At 39.8% G+C, this 16,464-nt stretch overlaps 1 protein-coding gene across 24 annotated transcripts in view; it reads right to left on the bottom strand.

The window, feature by feature from the left end:
- The window catches only part of ZBTB20 (zinc finger and BTB domain containing 20), a 473,996-nt gene that overhangs the window by 105,169 nt on the left and 352,363 nt on the right, over positions 1 to 16,464 (bottom strand). For all 24 annotated transcript variants that reach the window (XM_058829852.1, XM_058829841.1, XM_058829861.1 and 21 more), the window contains one exon: positions 10,989 to 11,044. The gene's annotated coding sequence lies outside the window, so the exon portion shown is untranslated. The remainder of the gene's footprint in view (positions 1 to 10,988; positions 11,045 to 16,464) is intronic.

Raw genomic sequence — 16,464 nt, 5'->3', positions numbered from 1 at the left:
AGTCAAGCTTCACAATCACAGTAGCCAAAATTTGGCAGATGTTGCCTTTGGGAATGAAGTGTGGAGACAGAAAGAAGGGAGCTGGGTACCTGAGCCCAGCCCATGTGTGTGAGAGAGGCTCTTCACCTACAAGCTGGGTGTGCCTGAAGCGGGAGTCACAGGGAGAGAGAAGCCAGGAGCTCCCTGATGCCAAGTGCGCTCCCACAGTGCCAAGCTGAGCAATCCGAAGGCACGGGTGCTAAATGTGGTCTACTCTTTATGTACAGACTCTGGCAAACCCTCTACCTTTCTCTATGTCTTTGTTTTCCTGTTTGAATATGAGGTATTCCAATGAAATATAAATATTAATATTTGATTAGCGCTCAGCCACAAAGCTTAGTTCCTTAAAGTCTAGTACAGATCTTTGAAATCCTTTAAAAACTATATAAATATGAATCCTTTTATTTTTATAGCATTACATTAATGACTGTACAGTGGAAATTGATGAATTAAATAATCTCTGTCTATATTTGCTCATACCTTTGTGAAACTGTTACCTTTTCAGCTGCTATTTCTCATGCCTTGTCTCAATCCAGAAATGTCATTTTTGGTAAAGTTTTGCAAAAACCCATTCAGCTGCTTTTGAGTCATCCAAGTATGTATAAAACAGTTTCCAGCTGTTAAGTTTTCCATAAGCCTTTTTTTCTCAAACATGCTTGTATAATTATAACACAGCTTTGTTTTAAAACATCAAACTTGACACGTACATAGTCCTGAAAGAGAAGCAGCAGCACCGACATGTTTGAAACCATTTGGTTTTGAAATAACAAGGTTTTTACCATATTAAAATATCTTTATTTTCCTAAATATTCTTCCAGAAACTGAGCTACACTTTTTTAACTGTAGACAGCCAATTGTGTAAATGACCAGTGAAAAATGAAAAAAAAAAAAAAAAAAGGAAAAGATACTTTTCTTGCAATCTGTGACTTGGCTGTAGCAGGAAGACTAGGGGACAGTTTTAATTACTGCATGTTTGCATTTTGGTATAGAAAGGCATCAAATCAGACTGGAGGTGATTCCTCACTTATATTCTGCCTAGATAAAAATGCACTGACTTGATACCAAGCCGTGCAGAATCAGCCATTTCACAGAATCACAGACTGGGTAGGTTGGAAGGGGCCACAATGGGTCACCTCGTCCAGCCTCCCTGCTCATGCAGGGTCATCCCAGAGCACATGGCACAGGGTTGGGTCTAGATGGGGTTGGAATATCTCCAGTGAGGGAGACACTACCTCTCTGGACAACCTGTCCCAGTGCTCAGTCACCTGCAAATAAAGAATTTCTTCCTCATGTTCAGGTGGAACTTCTGTGCCTTCAATTTCTGCCCGTTGCCTCTTGCTCAGCACCACCCAGCAAAGCCTGGCTCCATCCCCTGACACCCTCCCTTCAGATACTGACAGACATTGATGAGATCCCCTCTCAGTCATCGCTTCTGGAGGTTGAACCAGCCCAGCTCCCTCAGCCTTTCCTAAGAGGGATGCTCCAGCCCCCTAATCATCTTTGTCATTCTCTGCTGCACTGGCTCCAGGATTCCATATCCCTCCTGTACTAAGGAGCCCAGAGCTGGACAGAGCACTGCAGATGTGCCTCACTAGGGCTGAGCAGAGGGGCAGGATCACCTCCCTTGACCTGCTGGCAACTCCCTTCCTGATGCATCCCAGGATCTTATTCTTCCTGGCCACAAGGACACACTGCTGTTGTTTTACACCTTTACAAGATTCCCCCTCAGCCGCCTCTTCCCAAGGCTGAACAGGCCCAGCTCCCTCAGCCTTTCCACATAAGAGGGATGCTCCAGTCCACTAATCATCTTTCGATCCCTCTTCATTTAATCTGGAATATTTCAGGTTCTGATGTCTTAGGAAAGTAAGTGTTGGTTCTGAGAATAATAATAATGGCTGAAACAGCAGCTGTAGTCTGAGGGATTATTGGATTACATGGGTTTCACTCTCAGAACTGTTTTTTCATATGACAATATAAAGGCATATGCAGCTTTTGTGCCTTGCACGAGCTACTGGCGTCAGCATGAACTCTTCTGTCAGACTGGAGGAATTCTTTCTAAAGACGAAAAAATAAAGTCACTGCATGTGTAGGTTTTTATATGGGTCTCAACTGTGATGATTTGTATAGACAAGAAGAGACTCTAGAGTTGTTTCTTATTCAAAGTAAATAGCAGTATCTCCTGCTCCTGCCTTTCCTGGGACATATCCTCCTACCATGCAGGTGTGAGTCCACAGAAGCCACCAATGTCAGTGACGTAACAGTGAATCTGAGAAGACAGCCTGACTCATCTGGAAGCAAAAGATACAACCCTGGCAAATGTGTGTGTGAGTGCGTACACTCTTCCTCACCTTACACTATTTGTGCTTCTACCATTACACCTATAAATCAATTGTATGTCCACTACTTGGAGAGGTTTCCTGAATGTGTTTCAAACCACATCAAACGCACAAATGGTGCTCAGCAAACAAACGCCGCTGGAATACAATTACAGGGAAAAAGCCTCAAGCAGCTCCTCTCTGTTGCCCTGTCTCCTCTCTGTACTGTCTGCCTTGGAAAGCCAAGGGATCACTAAGAGACCCTAGAGTAAGCAAGGGGAAGAGGCAAGGTTGCTCTGGGAGCCTTCACTCTAAATTTCCTGAGTTTAGGGAGATTAACATCACAGTCACATCCATTTGTGTACTTTTTCGTGCATACAGAACATGGTCCAGGCAAGTGTGCTGCTGCTAAAGGAGAAGATATTCTATTGGGTAAATAGGTGTCTGTGCACATTTTGGCAGCTCTAAGTTACATCACTCAGTTCTAATCAATGCTACTGGATTTTGAAACCCACCAGTATAACAATGAAGTGGAAAAAGCCACAGAAAAAGTCCAAATAAACTCCAAGTTACGCTGTATGCTCCAGTATTCTGAGTTTCAGTGCTGAGACAAAAGAAGAAGAGTTTGCCATTTGCTAGTTGTTAATAATCAAGAGATCTGCCAGACACATTCTTTGAGGGCTCTGTCTGTCTAGACCAGGTAGATGCTGAAATACACAAAGAGCTTCACACACAGAGAAAGAAAGAGTGTTCATGGACAATGATGCAGCGTTCTTAATTAAGATTTTCATTACTGATACATACATTAAGGTTTTTCTAATGCAAGTGCCCAAGCACTCTAATGTGCAGGTAGATGTCTCTGATTCTATCTCTAGAAACCCTTTTGCACATCATTGCAAACATTCACCAGCCAAGGCTCAAAATCAGCCCACCTGCCCTTTGCTGTAATGACAATGAAAAATAAAAAATGATGTTTTACTTGTCTGCCAGATGAGAACTTAGATTTTTGCAGTCAAGAGAATGAATAGGCTTATGCAAGGCTGTACTACAGCGTATTGAAACTGATTCTGATCTCACTTACACCTGTTTGATGTTGATGTAACATCAGGAGCTTCAATAGCATGAGTGCAGCAAATGTTGAAGGAAAAAATAATGGAAAAGACATGTAGGTAAATGGAAAACGGGATGAAACAAAACATGAGTTTGCCAAAGGTAGTTTGCAGTAGACAAACCTGATAACTTTCTTTGATAAGATAACTGATTATCCAGACAAAGGAAATGCAGTAAATTTAATTTATCAGTAGAGCATTTGATACAGTATCACAAGGGAAATTATGAGTTTAGATCAAGATTTGCAAAAGGACTGTAAGGTGGGCAACTGCTTACCTGAAGGGGAGATGAAGAAGTGGTGAAGAAAGAATTATTGGGCAAGGTGAAGGCTATTTTTCCACAATTGCTTAGTTAAATAAAATAGCTTTTTCTATCTGGTAAGATTTGGGTGGAGCAGCTAACATTTATTTGTAAGGCCCCTCAAGGGGAGGGGGCATAGATTAGGAAAAAGTGGGGAAATGCTTAACAGCTATTAAAGGATCAATCAACACCAATAAGTTGCTCATTAACAATATTTAGTTCTCATCTACCTGTAATGTTCAAGTGTAATTTCTCTGTCTCCATCCTTTGGAATGTTCAGAGATGCTACAACTCTCTCAACACCTCGCTTGTACAGTTTAATTAAATATCTAATTCAGTTTTGTGCTTTTAAAATATTCTTATTCCCAGAACAGGATGCCCATTCATCTACAAAATCTTGCTGAATGCCTTTGAATGCTGAACCCTGCATCCCCAGAAAATGCTGCTGGAACAAGATGTGGAGGAGCAATGCCTGGTGATCAGAAGCACTTACAAAAACATTGGTTCTCCCGGAACACACTACATGATTCTCTAAGTCCAGTCAGGCTAGGACACTTTGTACATTCCTGCAATAGGAAAAACAGGACTGCCCACTAGCAGAGTGGCACAAGCCAGGATGGAAGGTGAAGACATTGCCACAGAAGTCATGGTACCAACGAGAGATTAAATTGCAGGCTCCACAACAAAAGATCTGCCAAACTGTTTTCAACAAGAAAAAACAGGATTTTTGACAATCTTCCCTGAGGCATGTCTCAGTCTGTAGGTATTTGAATGACTAGAATTGCTACCTTTCCATTAAAGATTACTGGAAGAGAAGCTGCATTTAGCCTTCTGTGGCAGAATTTAAGTATTTAATGTCATGATGGGACCATGTTAAGCATGCACAGACATTGACGCAAGAAATTTGCCCTAAACCCCAAAATGCAAAAAAAAAATTAAATGCAAAAAATGAAAAACATTGTCAGAAAAACTTAATTCTTCAGAGCTGGTTATATGCTGATCACATATAGTAGTTCTCCTTCACAACCTCCAGTGCATATTGCAGAGCATCCAGAATGTTACACATTATTTTTTGTCTTTTATGTAGAAGTGGATTTACTGCAAAAATTGAAAAGCAATTAATCTCTTTTCAGACATCCAGGATAAATGAACACAGACAAATATGAAATTTAAATACACACCCAGATCCAAATGTTGCAACTGATCCTTACTTTGGTGATTGGGTGAGGCACGAATACTTCTAAATTGCATGCTATTTGAAGTTGGGATTTCAATTTTGTCCTTGAAAATTCAAGCTGTTTAGAGTATGCTTAAGAAGCTAAAACATTAGCAAACATCATTCAGAAAACTGATACAGCTATTCTATTAAACTTAAAACTCAGTAAGGTGGAATGAGAGAGAGAGAGAGCAAGATCTATTCAGATCTAAAAGCATTTGCTTTCGGTGGTGCGCAAAAATCTAATATTTTGGGCATGCAAACACATGAAATGAAAATATTAGCTGGGGGGCTGAATTTGTGAAGCATATGCAGCACGATATTATCCAAAATGATGGAAAGCTTCAGCAGTGAACAAGAACTTCAGAGGAAAGAATCATTATTTCTCAATATACTGTGATCTTTTATGTCTAAGAGTTCCCATTCCCATCAAAAGGCAAAACAGCCTTCAGGAAGTGTGGTCTGAAGACTACTCACATGTGTTTTGACATGTGCACCTGTGTAATGGCACACAGACGAGATACATGGCAGATGATTTGCTTCTTTTTTAAGTGGGAGTGGTGGAGAGGAGAAGGAGATGGAGGAAATCCTCTTACAAGCTCATTTTCCATTGTGGTGTCTTGCACAGAGGACATTCAGCATGAACATGGGCATGTGGGCAGGGATGTGGACCTCCCTGAGTATTCATGTCTTGGTGCCAGCTTCAAAAGACATATTTACAATGTCTTGATCAAAAGGTGACTTTTGGGAAACATCCTATTTCTGGATGTTGTGTTTTATAACAACCACTCCTCCAGCACAAAATGTTCTTGGTACCATTTTTACCCTATATCTGGTGAATATATTTGATGGAGGCAGATACACAACATGATGCTAAAGCAGGATGCACCAAAGAGGATTTCTGCACCAGGAGGACTCACAATAAAGCCCAGAAAAGAAAAAGACATTTGGTGATACAGCTGTAGAAGAGCAATGTGCTTGCCAAAGCTGGAAGATAATTTACCGTAACTACAAAGGGAATATTCTGATAAACTCTGCCACACTCTAGTTGTTACCATTTTGAACAGTGATTTTGACCTAACAAACTGGTCTGTCTTAATATTTTGATGGTTGACATTAAAACTGCTGTAGGAAATGCTGCTACTGCTTTGGAAAGGTGGTCTTTTCCATCCAAATATATTAAATTATGCCAGTGTGGGGTAAAAGTGCATTGAACAACTCCATTTTCTCTCTGTCTCCTCCTTTTTTCTAGTTAAACCTAAAATATTATGCTCTTACAACTGTCTAGTTAAAGTAATTTTTTTTCTTCTGTTGTACTCTGCAATATTTCAAAAAAAAGCTAACACTCAATACATTATATTACACTAAGTAAAGGAAAAATAACTCAGAACAAAGAGATTGCTAGTATGCATAATGGCAGAAAGGTGTGACATTTTCAGCTGTCATGCTGGCCAATCTTGAGTTCAATCTCATCCAGCACCAGTGGATATATTGTAGGTATTGCAATTAGAAGGCAGGTTGCACACACGCCTCTATTGTAATCCACACATCAACTTCACAGCTACGTGCAGACTTTATTACTTACTAAACAATTTGAATGTCAACACTTAAACTAATGCTTGAATGAAAAAATGGGTCCAAATTTTTCCCCTTTTTGTAAATGTGGCTACATCCTGAGTTTTCTGGATATCTGGTCTGTATTTATGTCAGATGCTTTAAAACAAACCTGTGAACTTTGACAGATTTGTTTTAAATAATGAGGGGTTTTTTTCCATGCAAGTCTATTTGTTAAGTTTATTTGATATTTTATTTGTTTATTTGATGGCTACATCTTCAGATAAAGAATACATCTTAAAATTGTGGCATTGCTCAAGAACATTCATCCCAAGGTGTACTCTCAGTTATACGGTTTCATTTCTATGAACACACCAGAGTAGAATTTCAGCTTGGCTGCCATTTTGAGGCTGTTTCACCATTTCTCTCATTTGCGTCTGCCCGTGTTGTTTTCTTTTTTGGAACATTCCCTTCCTTCAGGAGACACATAATAGCTGAGCAAAGAATATTCCTTTCCTGTCTCAGATTGCTGTTTAGGTGACCATTCACTTCCTAAACCTCCTTATTTTCAGAAGCAGATCAACTGATTCTTCTGGATAATTTGCATGCCTATTTATTACATTAATTATGATAATTCTTGAAAAATGCTAACTCTTGAAAGCTGTTGTAAACATAAGGCTTATTACATGTAGACTTTTTTGGCATTTTGCAAATGTTCATTTCTGATTCATGAATAAGCTTGACCTGGAGGTTATTATCCTTTTCTCAAGTAAGGGAGAGCTTCTTCAGAAACCTGAGAAGAGAAAAGATGCCTCCTCCCTGTTCCTGATGTAGCAATCACTGCTGTTGTTCCTCATCTGCAAAACAACACTAAGCACAGAACCAGAAAGGGATTCAGAGGGGGCCAGTTTGTTGTTATTTCATGATAATGGTTCAGAGTGGCAACAGATGACAGTTTGGTGGTGAACAAGTACCAAAGTGGGGACACATACATAGATATCAAAGACTATTTGGGCATCATCACGTCTGATAAAGTCAGTAAGGATTCTCAGAAACTGGCTACTGGCAGGCTGGAATACTGCTGGGTGTCTTTTGACATACAAATCACTGACCATATGATGGATGGTTCTCATAACTATGATGAGATCAGTAAGATGCCTCTCAGCTTCCCTTAGGTCATCATTACTTGACCAAATACATCTTCATGAAGCTGAGGAATAAACGACACTTTTTGCACTTTTTTCCTTCTTTTTTTTTTTTTTTTTTACTTTTATTTTTTTCTTTCTTTTCTTTCATTTTTTAAAACTAGGATGTCAAGTAACAAGAATTAGAATCAGTGCTCAGGAATGATGCTGGAGCTCAGTACAACCTGGTCACATCAGAAATCTATTTAAACAAGACAGACAGATATCCATGGAATTAGGTTAACGTGTCCTGCGACTTCCTCATATCTGGATGACTTTGGTGCACTTCTGATTTGCACTTACCAACGCCAACAGCAGATAACTTTTCAATATTTTATGGGCTTCATCTGAACAGGTAGTTCTCTGGAAGTTAAGGAAGTGTCCTGCTATAACTATTTATCCTAGTGTAGCTATCTCTCCTTTTGTAAAGCACCTTAGTAATGTCGATACTGCTACAGAAGACCTCTTCCATGAAAAGAATGATTTTGACAAAGAACCTGTGTCTCTCAAAGTCCTGAGCACATTGCAGGGGAGCAGAGATTAACTGTATTCCTCTTAAGTGGGAATACAGTTTGAGGCAGAGATCTATGAAATCCTTCCACCTCCAAAGCCCTGATGCCATATAATTAGGTAGACATGTGTGTAACATCTGGGAGAAGGATGAAGACTGATTCATCAGGAAGTTGTGGGAAGGGATATGAAAAGAGAGCCCAGTGCCAGACACTGAGATAGAGGGCAGAACAAATCAGTTATCTAGATCAGAAACATGCTTGTCAGGTACCATTAACAGCTTCTAGTGTAAAAATGTCCCATTTACACTTTTTCTGTTACCAAAAAGAACCAAGACTATCTATGGCCTGAAGGACCTGCCTTCCACAGAGAAAGGGAAGAGCCAGTACAGAACAAGACATGCCTGAAATATAGTAGGGCTCCTATGGAGCTTGCTCATTTAGGAATGGAGGAGCACCAAGAAGCCCTTCTTAGTTGTGGAATAAGCCTGACTTAAAGAAGCAAGAGAACATGTGATTCTAATCCTACATGTCAAGAAACAAATGCAGACAGATGGAAAACAACAAACGCATGGGCACACAGCAAAGCACTGTCGAAGAGGGATTTCAGCTTCAGGTTTCCACATACCTACCTACTTATCATGAAGCCAGCTTGCTGTTTCCACCTAACTGCCTTGCCCTGCAGAAGTAGAACAATGCTAAACTGGTGCCTTTGTGCAAATGTTGAAGGCACATGGTGTCTGCCAGAGACATAAATGGTTTTGCCGCTGCTGTGGGAAGCGTTAACAGAAGCGATGTTAACGCTTCCCATCCCTGAGTATCATTAATGCTTTTTATCGATATTATGAACTTCTGCAACAAAAGTAATAGGATTTGTCAGGGGCTGTTATAAACTGCTCCTGCTGGATAAATACATAATACATGATGGCAAAGGTCCGATGGGCCTTTAATCAATTGCCTTTCTGAGTCAAATAAATGTCACGTTAGACATAAGCCATGCTGCATTCTGTGGGCGCCTCTGCTCCCCTCATCTCGCAGGCCTGACACCGCCACAGGCAGCTATGGACATGCATAGGCTCCTACTTATTTGTAGCAAATATATCAGAGCAAAACTGGAGCAGCATGTTGTAAATTACAGATTTGGGACACCTTATAATGAAACGCAAAGGAGAGGGAAAGAAATATGGGGACACCATAGGCATAATAGGTCAACTCAAATGCGTCTTCTCCTTGGGAGCTAGCATTGTCATACCACATTTTGCAGCCACTGCAGCAAATCTCATCTTTTTGCCCACAGGGTGGGGAAGAAGGCACCATGCCATTTCCTTCTGCACTGCAAAAGTAGTGGGTCAACTTTAAATGTTAAAGGCACATATTTTAGGTCTAGTATTGGGAAAAGAAAGCTCTTTTATGGTTTCAGCAAGCACCTTGAAAAAATTACGGACGCCCATTTACATTTTTGCATCCCTTTAAAGAAATTCCAACAATCAAAACACAACTTGAACATAAATTTACAGATTTGCAGGTTTAATTCCTCTCCCTAATTCCTCTCCTAATATGAAAGAGTTATTTCTCTTACTGTGATGGGTTTTTTTTTAAATTCCAGGCAACACTTTAACAGTCACCTACTTTTCTCTCTGAACAGGTAGGAAGCATGAATTTAAATTGCAAAGTGGAGATATGAAGCAACACAAAGTCCAGGTATATTTGGACATGGAGTTCTAAACCTAAATTTAAAAGTCCTCATTATTTTTGGCATTCACTAAATAGCTTCAGCTTGGACATCCCAAAACAGTGGCTTAAAATGCTGGTGGACATTTGGAAAACTTTGGTCTGTCTTTACTTAACTATAGTAAATATTATGAAGTGGTAGTGCTATATTTCCCTTTATATTTCAACAAGAAGAGTCATTGTTTCGAAAGCACAGATTTCACTGCCAATATGTATGAAGGAATCCCAGAAAAATGTGAGTTTTTGTTCCAAATGCGCAAAACCATCGTGTGTCAGAACCTGACAAAATTAAAACTCAAATGATAACAAACAAACACTCCCAAAGGCTCCATCCCTTATTCCCCCCACAAAAAGAAAAAGAACAAAACTTAAACTGTGAAAAAAATTAATTCTTCCTGTTCTGGGTCTTGAAAACACAATTATCTGGATAAACATAGTATTTTCTTCAGTTAAAAAGGTCAGCAAATCACCAACCTACAAACCAGCAACCAAACTCAAATGAATGTGACTAGGTGAGAAAAGAATCCTGCATAACACCTTCCAAAGAAATTGCTGACAGATTTTTAATCCTGATACTGCTGGATGTCAATGAGAATACAACACATTTAATCTACTCAGATAAGAAGAGCAGCTCAGAGAGCAGCCAGGACTAGGTAAGGAAGGGTCCCACACCACAGGGTCAAACTTCAGCATGGACAGGTTGCAATGCTAGTTGACTGTTTTCTGCACTTGCATTATGTCCATCAGAACATGCATACCCCCACATATAAACAGAAATCTTCCATATTGTTATCCAGAAATGCACACATAAATTCCAGATCAATCAGTCAATCATACAATGTCACTGAACTAAAATCTGAGTCCCATAAAGTGACACTACATTGAAATCTTGGACTGCATTAGAATAAAAATTCAGTATTGAGTCCTGTGGCCATGGGAAGTAACAGAGGCCCCAGGCTGACTTTGATGGAACTTGAAGAAAAGGCACAACTTATATCAAAGAAAAGTATAAAATGTTATAAATACTTACACAAGAGACAAGGAAAGGTTCCTCCAGAGAAAGGCCACAAACTGATTGTGAGTGATCTGAGGAGAAAAGAGAGAAAGAAAAAAGGATATCAAATTGTTAATAAACACACTAAATGATACCAATGTAATAATATAAAACAGGGATCAAGGAGACTTGCAGATGGTGGCAATTCCCACAGGAGAGGGAAAAAAAAACCCTTTTAAACTCACAAACAACATAGATCTTGAATGATTTGAAACTACCTGACCCCAGAACTATGTAGCTGAGAAAACTGGTAGTGGCTGAGAAGCTTTTCAGTCCTGGGATCATTCCAGGCCAGCAGAGACTAAATATCCTCTGGTGGCTGTTCAACAGGCTCCGTGAAATAGGCTTGTGGCTCCTATGGACAAATGCTCTTATCACAAGAACACTGCCAGATTTGAACGGCATCCTTCTTAGCAGTCATGCCAGATGATACAGGACTCTGAAACAGAACTCGCCTTCTTCATCCTGACCTTCACAGAAGAGGGGTTAGGCTTATTATTAGGGCTGAGAATGCTTACATTACAGCTGATAGCTGCACAGAAAAATTGTGTTGTCTTAGTTCCTTCTGTCAACACAGTATCTTTTGGACTTGATTGATTTGTTACCCTGAGACCCCTAAGAAAAAAAATGACTGCATGAAAGTGGAATGGCTAAAGGTTTGCAAACTTCTGGTAGACTGCAGGTCTACTATGGTGAGTCTAAGCTTTATTGCCAACATATTTATTTCCATATTTATTTCCAAAACATAATAACCTGGGATGAAGCAATAAACAAAATTAATCAAAGCCTGATGCTCTGAAATGTAACAAGAAGACACACTCCTGTTGGACACAGAAAACAAAGGCAGATGCTCCCCAAATGTTCAAAGCTACAAATCAGTCCTGTCTCCCCTTCCCTTTGCCAAGCTGAAAAAAATTTGGGTAGTCAGGCCAGACAGTGCTCTCCAGAAGATTGTTATCGGGGGAGCAGGAGCACAGCACAAAACGACCATGGGATCCATGTGGCATACTCCAGTACTTAAGACATGGCCCTCAACTTCTGCTTCCTGTCTAGTTACAGGGTGAGATTAGCTCTGTCATTCCTCAAAGCAATTAAAAAACCTCACAGAAATATAAACCTGAGTTAAGAGAGTGAAGGGAAAGAGAGGAGCTGTCACAGGAGAGAGAGAGAGAGAGAGGGAAGGCAGGCAGAAAATCTGTTCAGAGTTGTAGCTACTATTTGTGGGAATAATGGTCCTGGTAGAGGAGAGTGTGAGAGAAAGCATGTGTACAAATCCAGTGCTTGGTTTGCAAGGGAGGTGGAGGAAATACAGCAGAGACAATCCTAAAAACTGTCAGGACAGGAAACAAGATGCTAACAGCATCTTTTGGACAGGTCACCCACAGAGGCCCTTTTAACAGCAAATTTCTCTTTAAAGGAGCTGACTGCTCCCACATGTAAGGAAGATTTGCATGAGACAGAAGACAGGATGGATTCTGCCCAGACTGAAAAGCTGAAATGACATAAAATGAAAGGAAGGGCAAGATCAAGCTGGCAGAGACAAGGTCACTATCTTGCTTTCAAGAATCCATTATTCTAATGAACTGTAACAGGGAAATTCTCCTGGTGGAGAAAAATCTCCTTTCCTAAGCACATAACCCTTATTTTCCTCTTACATTTTTCCTGAAGACTTAACCACGGAAGTCTATGGACTCATCTGTAACAGATGACGGTGAAGCACTGTTAGGGGCTGGTAGCTGGTAGAGTAGTATTTCTTTCAGAGTTTTGGGCAGATGGACAGTGAGCTGCAAACCAGGGAAGAACCTGTGACAAGGGGTCTGAGCCAAAGAATATGCCTTGGAGTCCCAGTGTTGAAAAAAAAAAGGAAATAAAAAATGAAAAAAAAAGTGAAAAAAAGTAAAAAAAAAGTGGGAGGCATCCAGTTTGGGGAAAAGAAAATAAAACACAGAATGGAAAATTTTAGGCTGAGGTTAGAGTTTGGCTCTGTTATAAGCAACATAAAACAAGGTCTCTTAAGGGAAAGCATAGAGCAATTTTGACAACACATATGCCAAAGAATTCTACAAATTATGGCCTGAGATTCTGGAGGTGCTGACTAATGACTTACACCAACATTACCAACAAATTTGCTTTAAGAAGTGTAAAAGATTGTCCTGTCTAATTAAAACTGTATTGTGATTATAGACAGGCACAATATACTAGAAGCTGCAAACTAGAATCTGGCAAAATCACCAGAACTGAAACACCGTGCTTTTTAAAATAATTGCAATTGGTCTGGACACTTGATTACCAGTTTTGTTCAAAAGAAAATATATGAAAACAAAACTTTCCCTGTAAAGTACTGGAAAAACAAGATGTGTCTGAGGAAGCTATGATTCATTCCAGGTTAGATAAGTGCAGAACACGTATGCAGGAGAGAAATGGGCCAAATCCTGTTCTCACTGCCCTGTGCAATCATGCTGACTTAATTGAAACCATGAGCAGAACCCAAACCATTAAAATGCTGGGGTGAAACTTCTTATCATATGGCACTGTTGGTCACTAGAGACATTTAACCTAATTACATTAGATTAACACAGTAGATTTCTTCAAGATATATTATTATATAACAGCTTAAGAAAATGAAGTTGAAGCAAGCTGGCCAGTTTCCCCATGTCTCTATGTTAAAAACAGAATAGTTACTTGTCTCTTTATGTCGCTTGTTTTCAACCCACTATGGCTCTGTTTGGGGGAATGGACAAATGGAATCCACTGATCCTTTTCTTTATATTGAATTCCTAGTGTTAATTAATCAGTATTATTTGGAAGATGTTTTGGCCATTGAACAGAATAGCCAAGGGCTAATCTTAAACCTGTCCTTCCTTCATTGTGGTCAGATTTTTCTCCTTTTCTCTTTCTTTGCTACATAAATAAATTCTATTTAAATCACAAAGACACAGAGATGAGTAAGGTCTACATGTTAAGGCTATTTAGAAATCTAGTCCCCCCAAATTTAATGAGAATGAAGTTCCTAAACACTGAAGAATTTCTATTTATGGGAAGTTAAGACGGTGAAAACCAGTGGTATGAGTTACATTATATAAGCAGATAATAGATTTATGATGCTAACTACGATTTTCAAAAGTGACTAAGGCATTCATGCTGAAGTCCATTGGAAGTCAGTAAAATTTTGCCTCTAAACCATGATGAAACCTATTACCTTTGTTAGCTTAAACATTGCTTCCTTCCAACAACACTGACATCTTAGGTGCCAAAGTAATTTCTGCAATTGATGTTCAGTTGCGTCTTACAGTTTATTTGCTAAGTGGCTTCAGTTAACCTGCTTCAAGTGCTTTCTTAGCAGTAAATTGGGACAGTGATTCTGCTCCATTTTTGCAAAGTGATTTAGGATCTCTCTGATGTAATGCACTACACCAAGGTGAGCAATGCTAGTCCTTTAGCCACAGACTGGGAAGAAGCAGGCTTGAAGGACTGACAACAAATTTAGATAATCCTAAAATGACTGTTCTTGCCTCAAAGCATTTTCACCCTTTACTGATATGGAACCAGGGATGGGCACAGCTTTATCATGCATAATATACTTGGTGAATTGGATCTAAGATCCAGAGTTTTTCCTCTCCTCCCCTTCTGGGTGCATCTGCTCAGTATGAAAACTAAAATTTAATCCCAGTGGAAGATAAAAAGTATCATTTACTAGAGAATTCCTCAGTTCAGAGGGGGCCAAATGGAGCCAGTGCCATGCTGGGGGGAAAGAGCAGACTGGGCTGAAATTCAGCAGAGCCCTTTAAATGATCTGAGGGGGGCAAAGAGACTGCGCTGCATCTCTGACACAGCAGAGACAGATTACAGCAATATTAAATTGAGGATTTTAGTGGATATAATTGTTGTTTTTATATATTAATGAATAACAATAATACGTGTTTCTGAACTGAATACCAGGTTTGACATTTAATCTGAGTGCTTATACCATCCATAAATGTTCATAAACGTCACACGACCCCTACCCTTTGATTGAATTACAATCTAGTATGCAATTTAGGAAACACGGATTAATCTACATAGATTTATATTTCTGCAGGTTACACAGTTATTTGCTGATTTATACCCCTTTCCCCTAAGTGTCCTTTCCATCGAGAATCCAGGAACATACATGCAAATCTTTAATAGGAGAGCAGCTCAAAATCTGGTGACTAGCAGCAGATGGAAACTCGGTTCAGTGAAATCTATACTAATTATCATCTGCTTTTTGAAGTCACCTCTGCTAATGGCCAGCAAAATCTTAGTCCCTGTGATATCTTCTATTACCTTCACATTACTTGTTACTACAGCCAGCAATCACCTAACATGTTTCTTGGCAATGCTGTGCAATTAAATCGCCTTTCAATCAGCTTGCTGAGGAATCCAGAGATGGAAACTGCTTTAATATTAGGAGTTAATTACAAGAATGAGGAGGAAGGCAGTCAAATGTTATGTTAGCATACCAGAAATATGACAACACCTTAGCCACAGATATCACACGCGAGGTAAGGGCCACATCAGGAAAAACAATGTGGCAATGTACAGAGGAAAATGACCTTCAAGTTCTCCTGGTTTTTTTAATATTTTTTCTCCCTGTGGTCATGCTACTTGAAGTGACCACCTCCTTTAGCAGCCAAAATATCTGGAATTTCAGTGACCTGGATTAACAGGCTTCACTGCACAATGGTGTCTGCTTGGGGACTGATAATGACACCCACTCATGCAGCGTGTCACAGCACAGACATGGTCCAAAAGGCACATCGGAGAAAAAGCAGTTCAGCAGATCCTGACCCGTGCACAGGCCCAATCCTGCTCCTTTTGAAATCCAGTAAGTCTTTGCAAACGGCTAACAGGGCACATTCCTTTCCTTCCTTTGCATCTTCACCTCTCTGTCCTATCAGAAGAGGAAGCTCCACAGTCCAGCCTTTGTCCTCATGGACTCTTTCATTCACACAAGACTGAGGAGAAGGGCTGGCTACTCTGTTTAATAAGACAAGAAATGAACATCACTCAGTTGAGCTAGTGCTTGGAAAGGGATGAACTGAGGAGATGGTTTTACATCTGACAGCTTGTTGCAGGGAGGGAGAAAGATCCTATGGGAGAGAGCACTGCAAATACAGCTTGAGAGCCAGTTATATGGCCATGTATAAACCCTTAGTCTGCAATGCTGGAGAATCAAAATAAAATGATCTTTAGGAAGAAATGATCTTTAGGAAAGAACAAGAAGTTCTTCTGTGTACATAAGAAATAACATGTCTGTATGTGTTGCTGCACGTATATGTATTTTCATTATGTATTATGAAAGAATTTTTAAAAAAATCTACTTAACTACAGCTGCATATGCTCTTTTTAATGAAACAAACAGCCAAACTGTGGTTCTGTAAAGAATGCAGTGATGACTTGACAACAATTTTGAATCAAAACTTATTGATAA

Source organism: Poecile atricapillus, chromosome 1 (genome assembly GCF_030490865.1).
Source record: "Poecile atricapillus isolate bPoeAtr1 chromosome 1, bPoeAtr1.hap1, whole genome shotgun sequence".
NCBI classification, from domain to species: Eukaryota; Metazoa; Chordata; class Aves; order Passeriformes; family Paridae; genus Poecile; species Poecile atricapillus.
The sequence above is the reverse complement of the archived record's forward strand: the minus strand, read 5'-3'. Positions and strand labels throughout refer to the sequence as shown.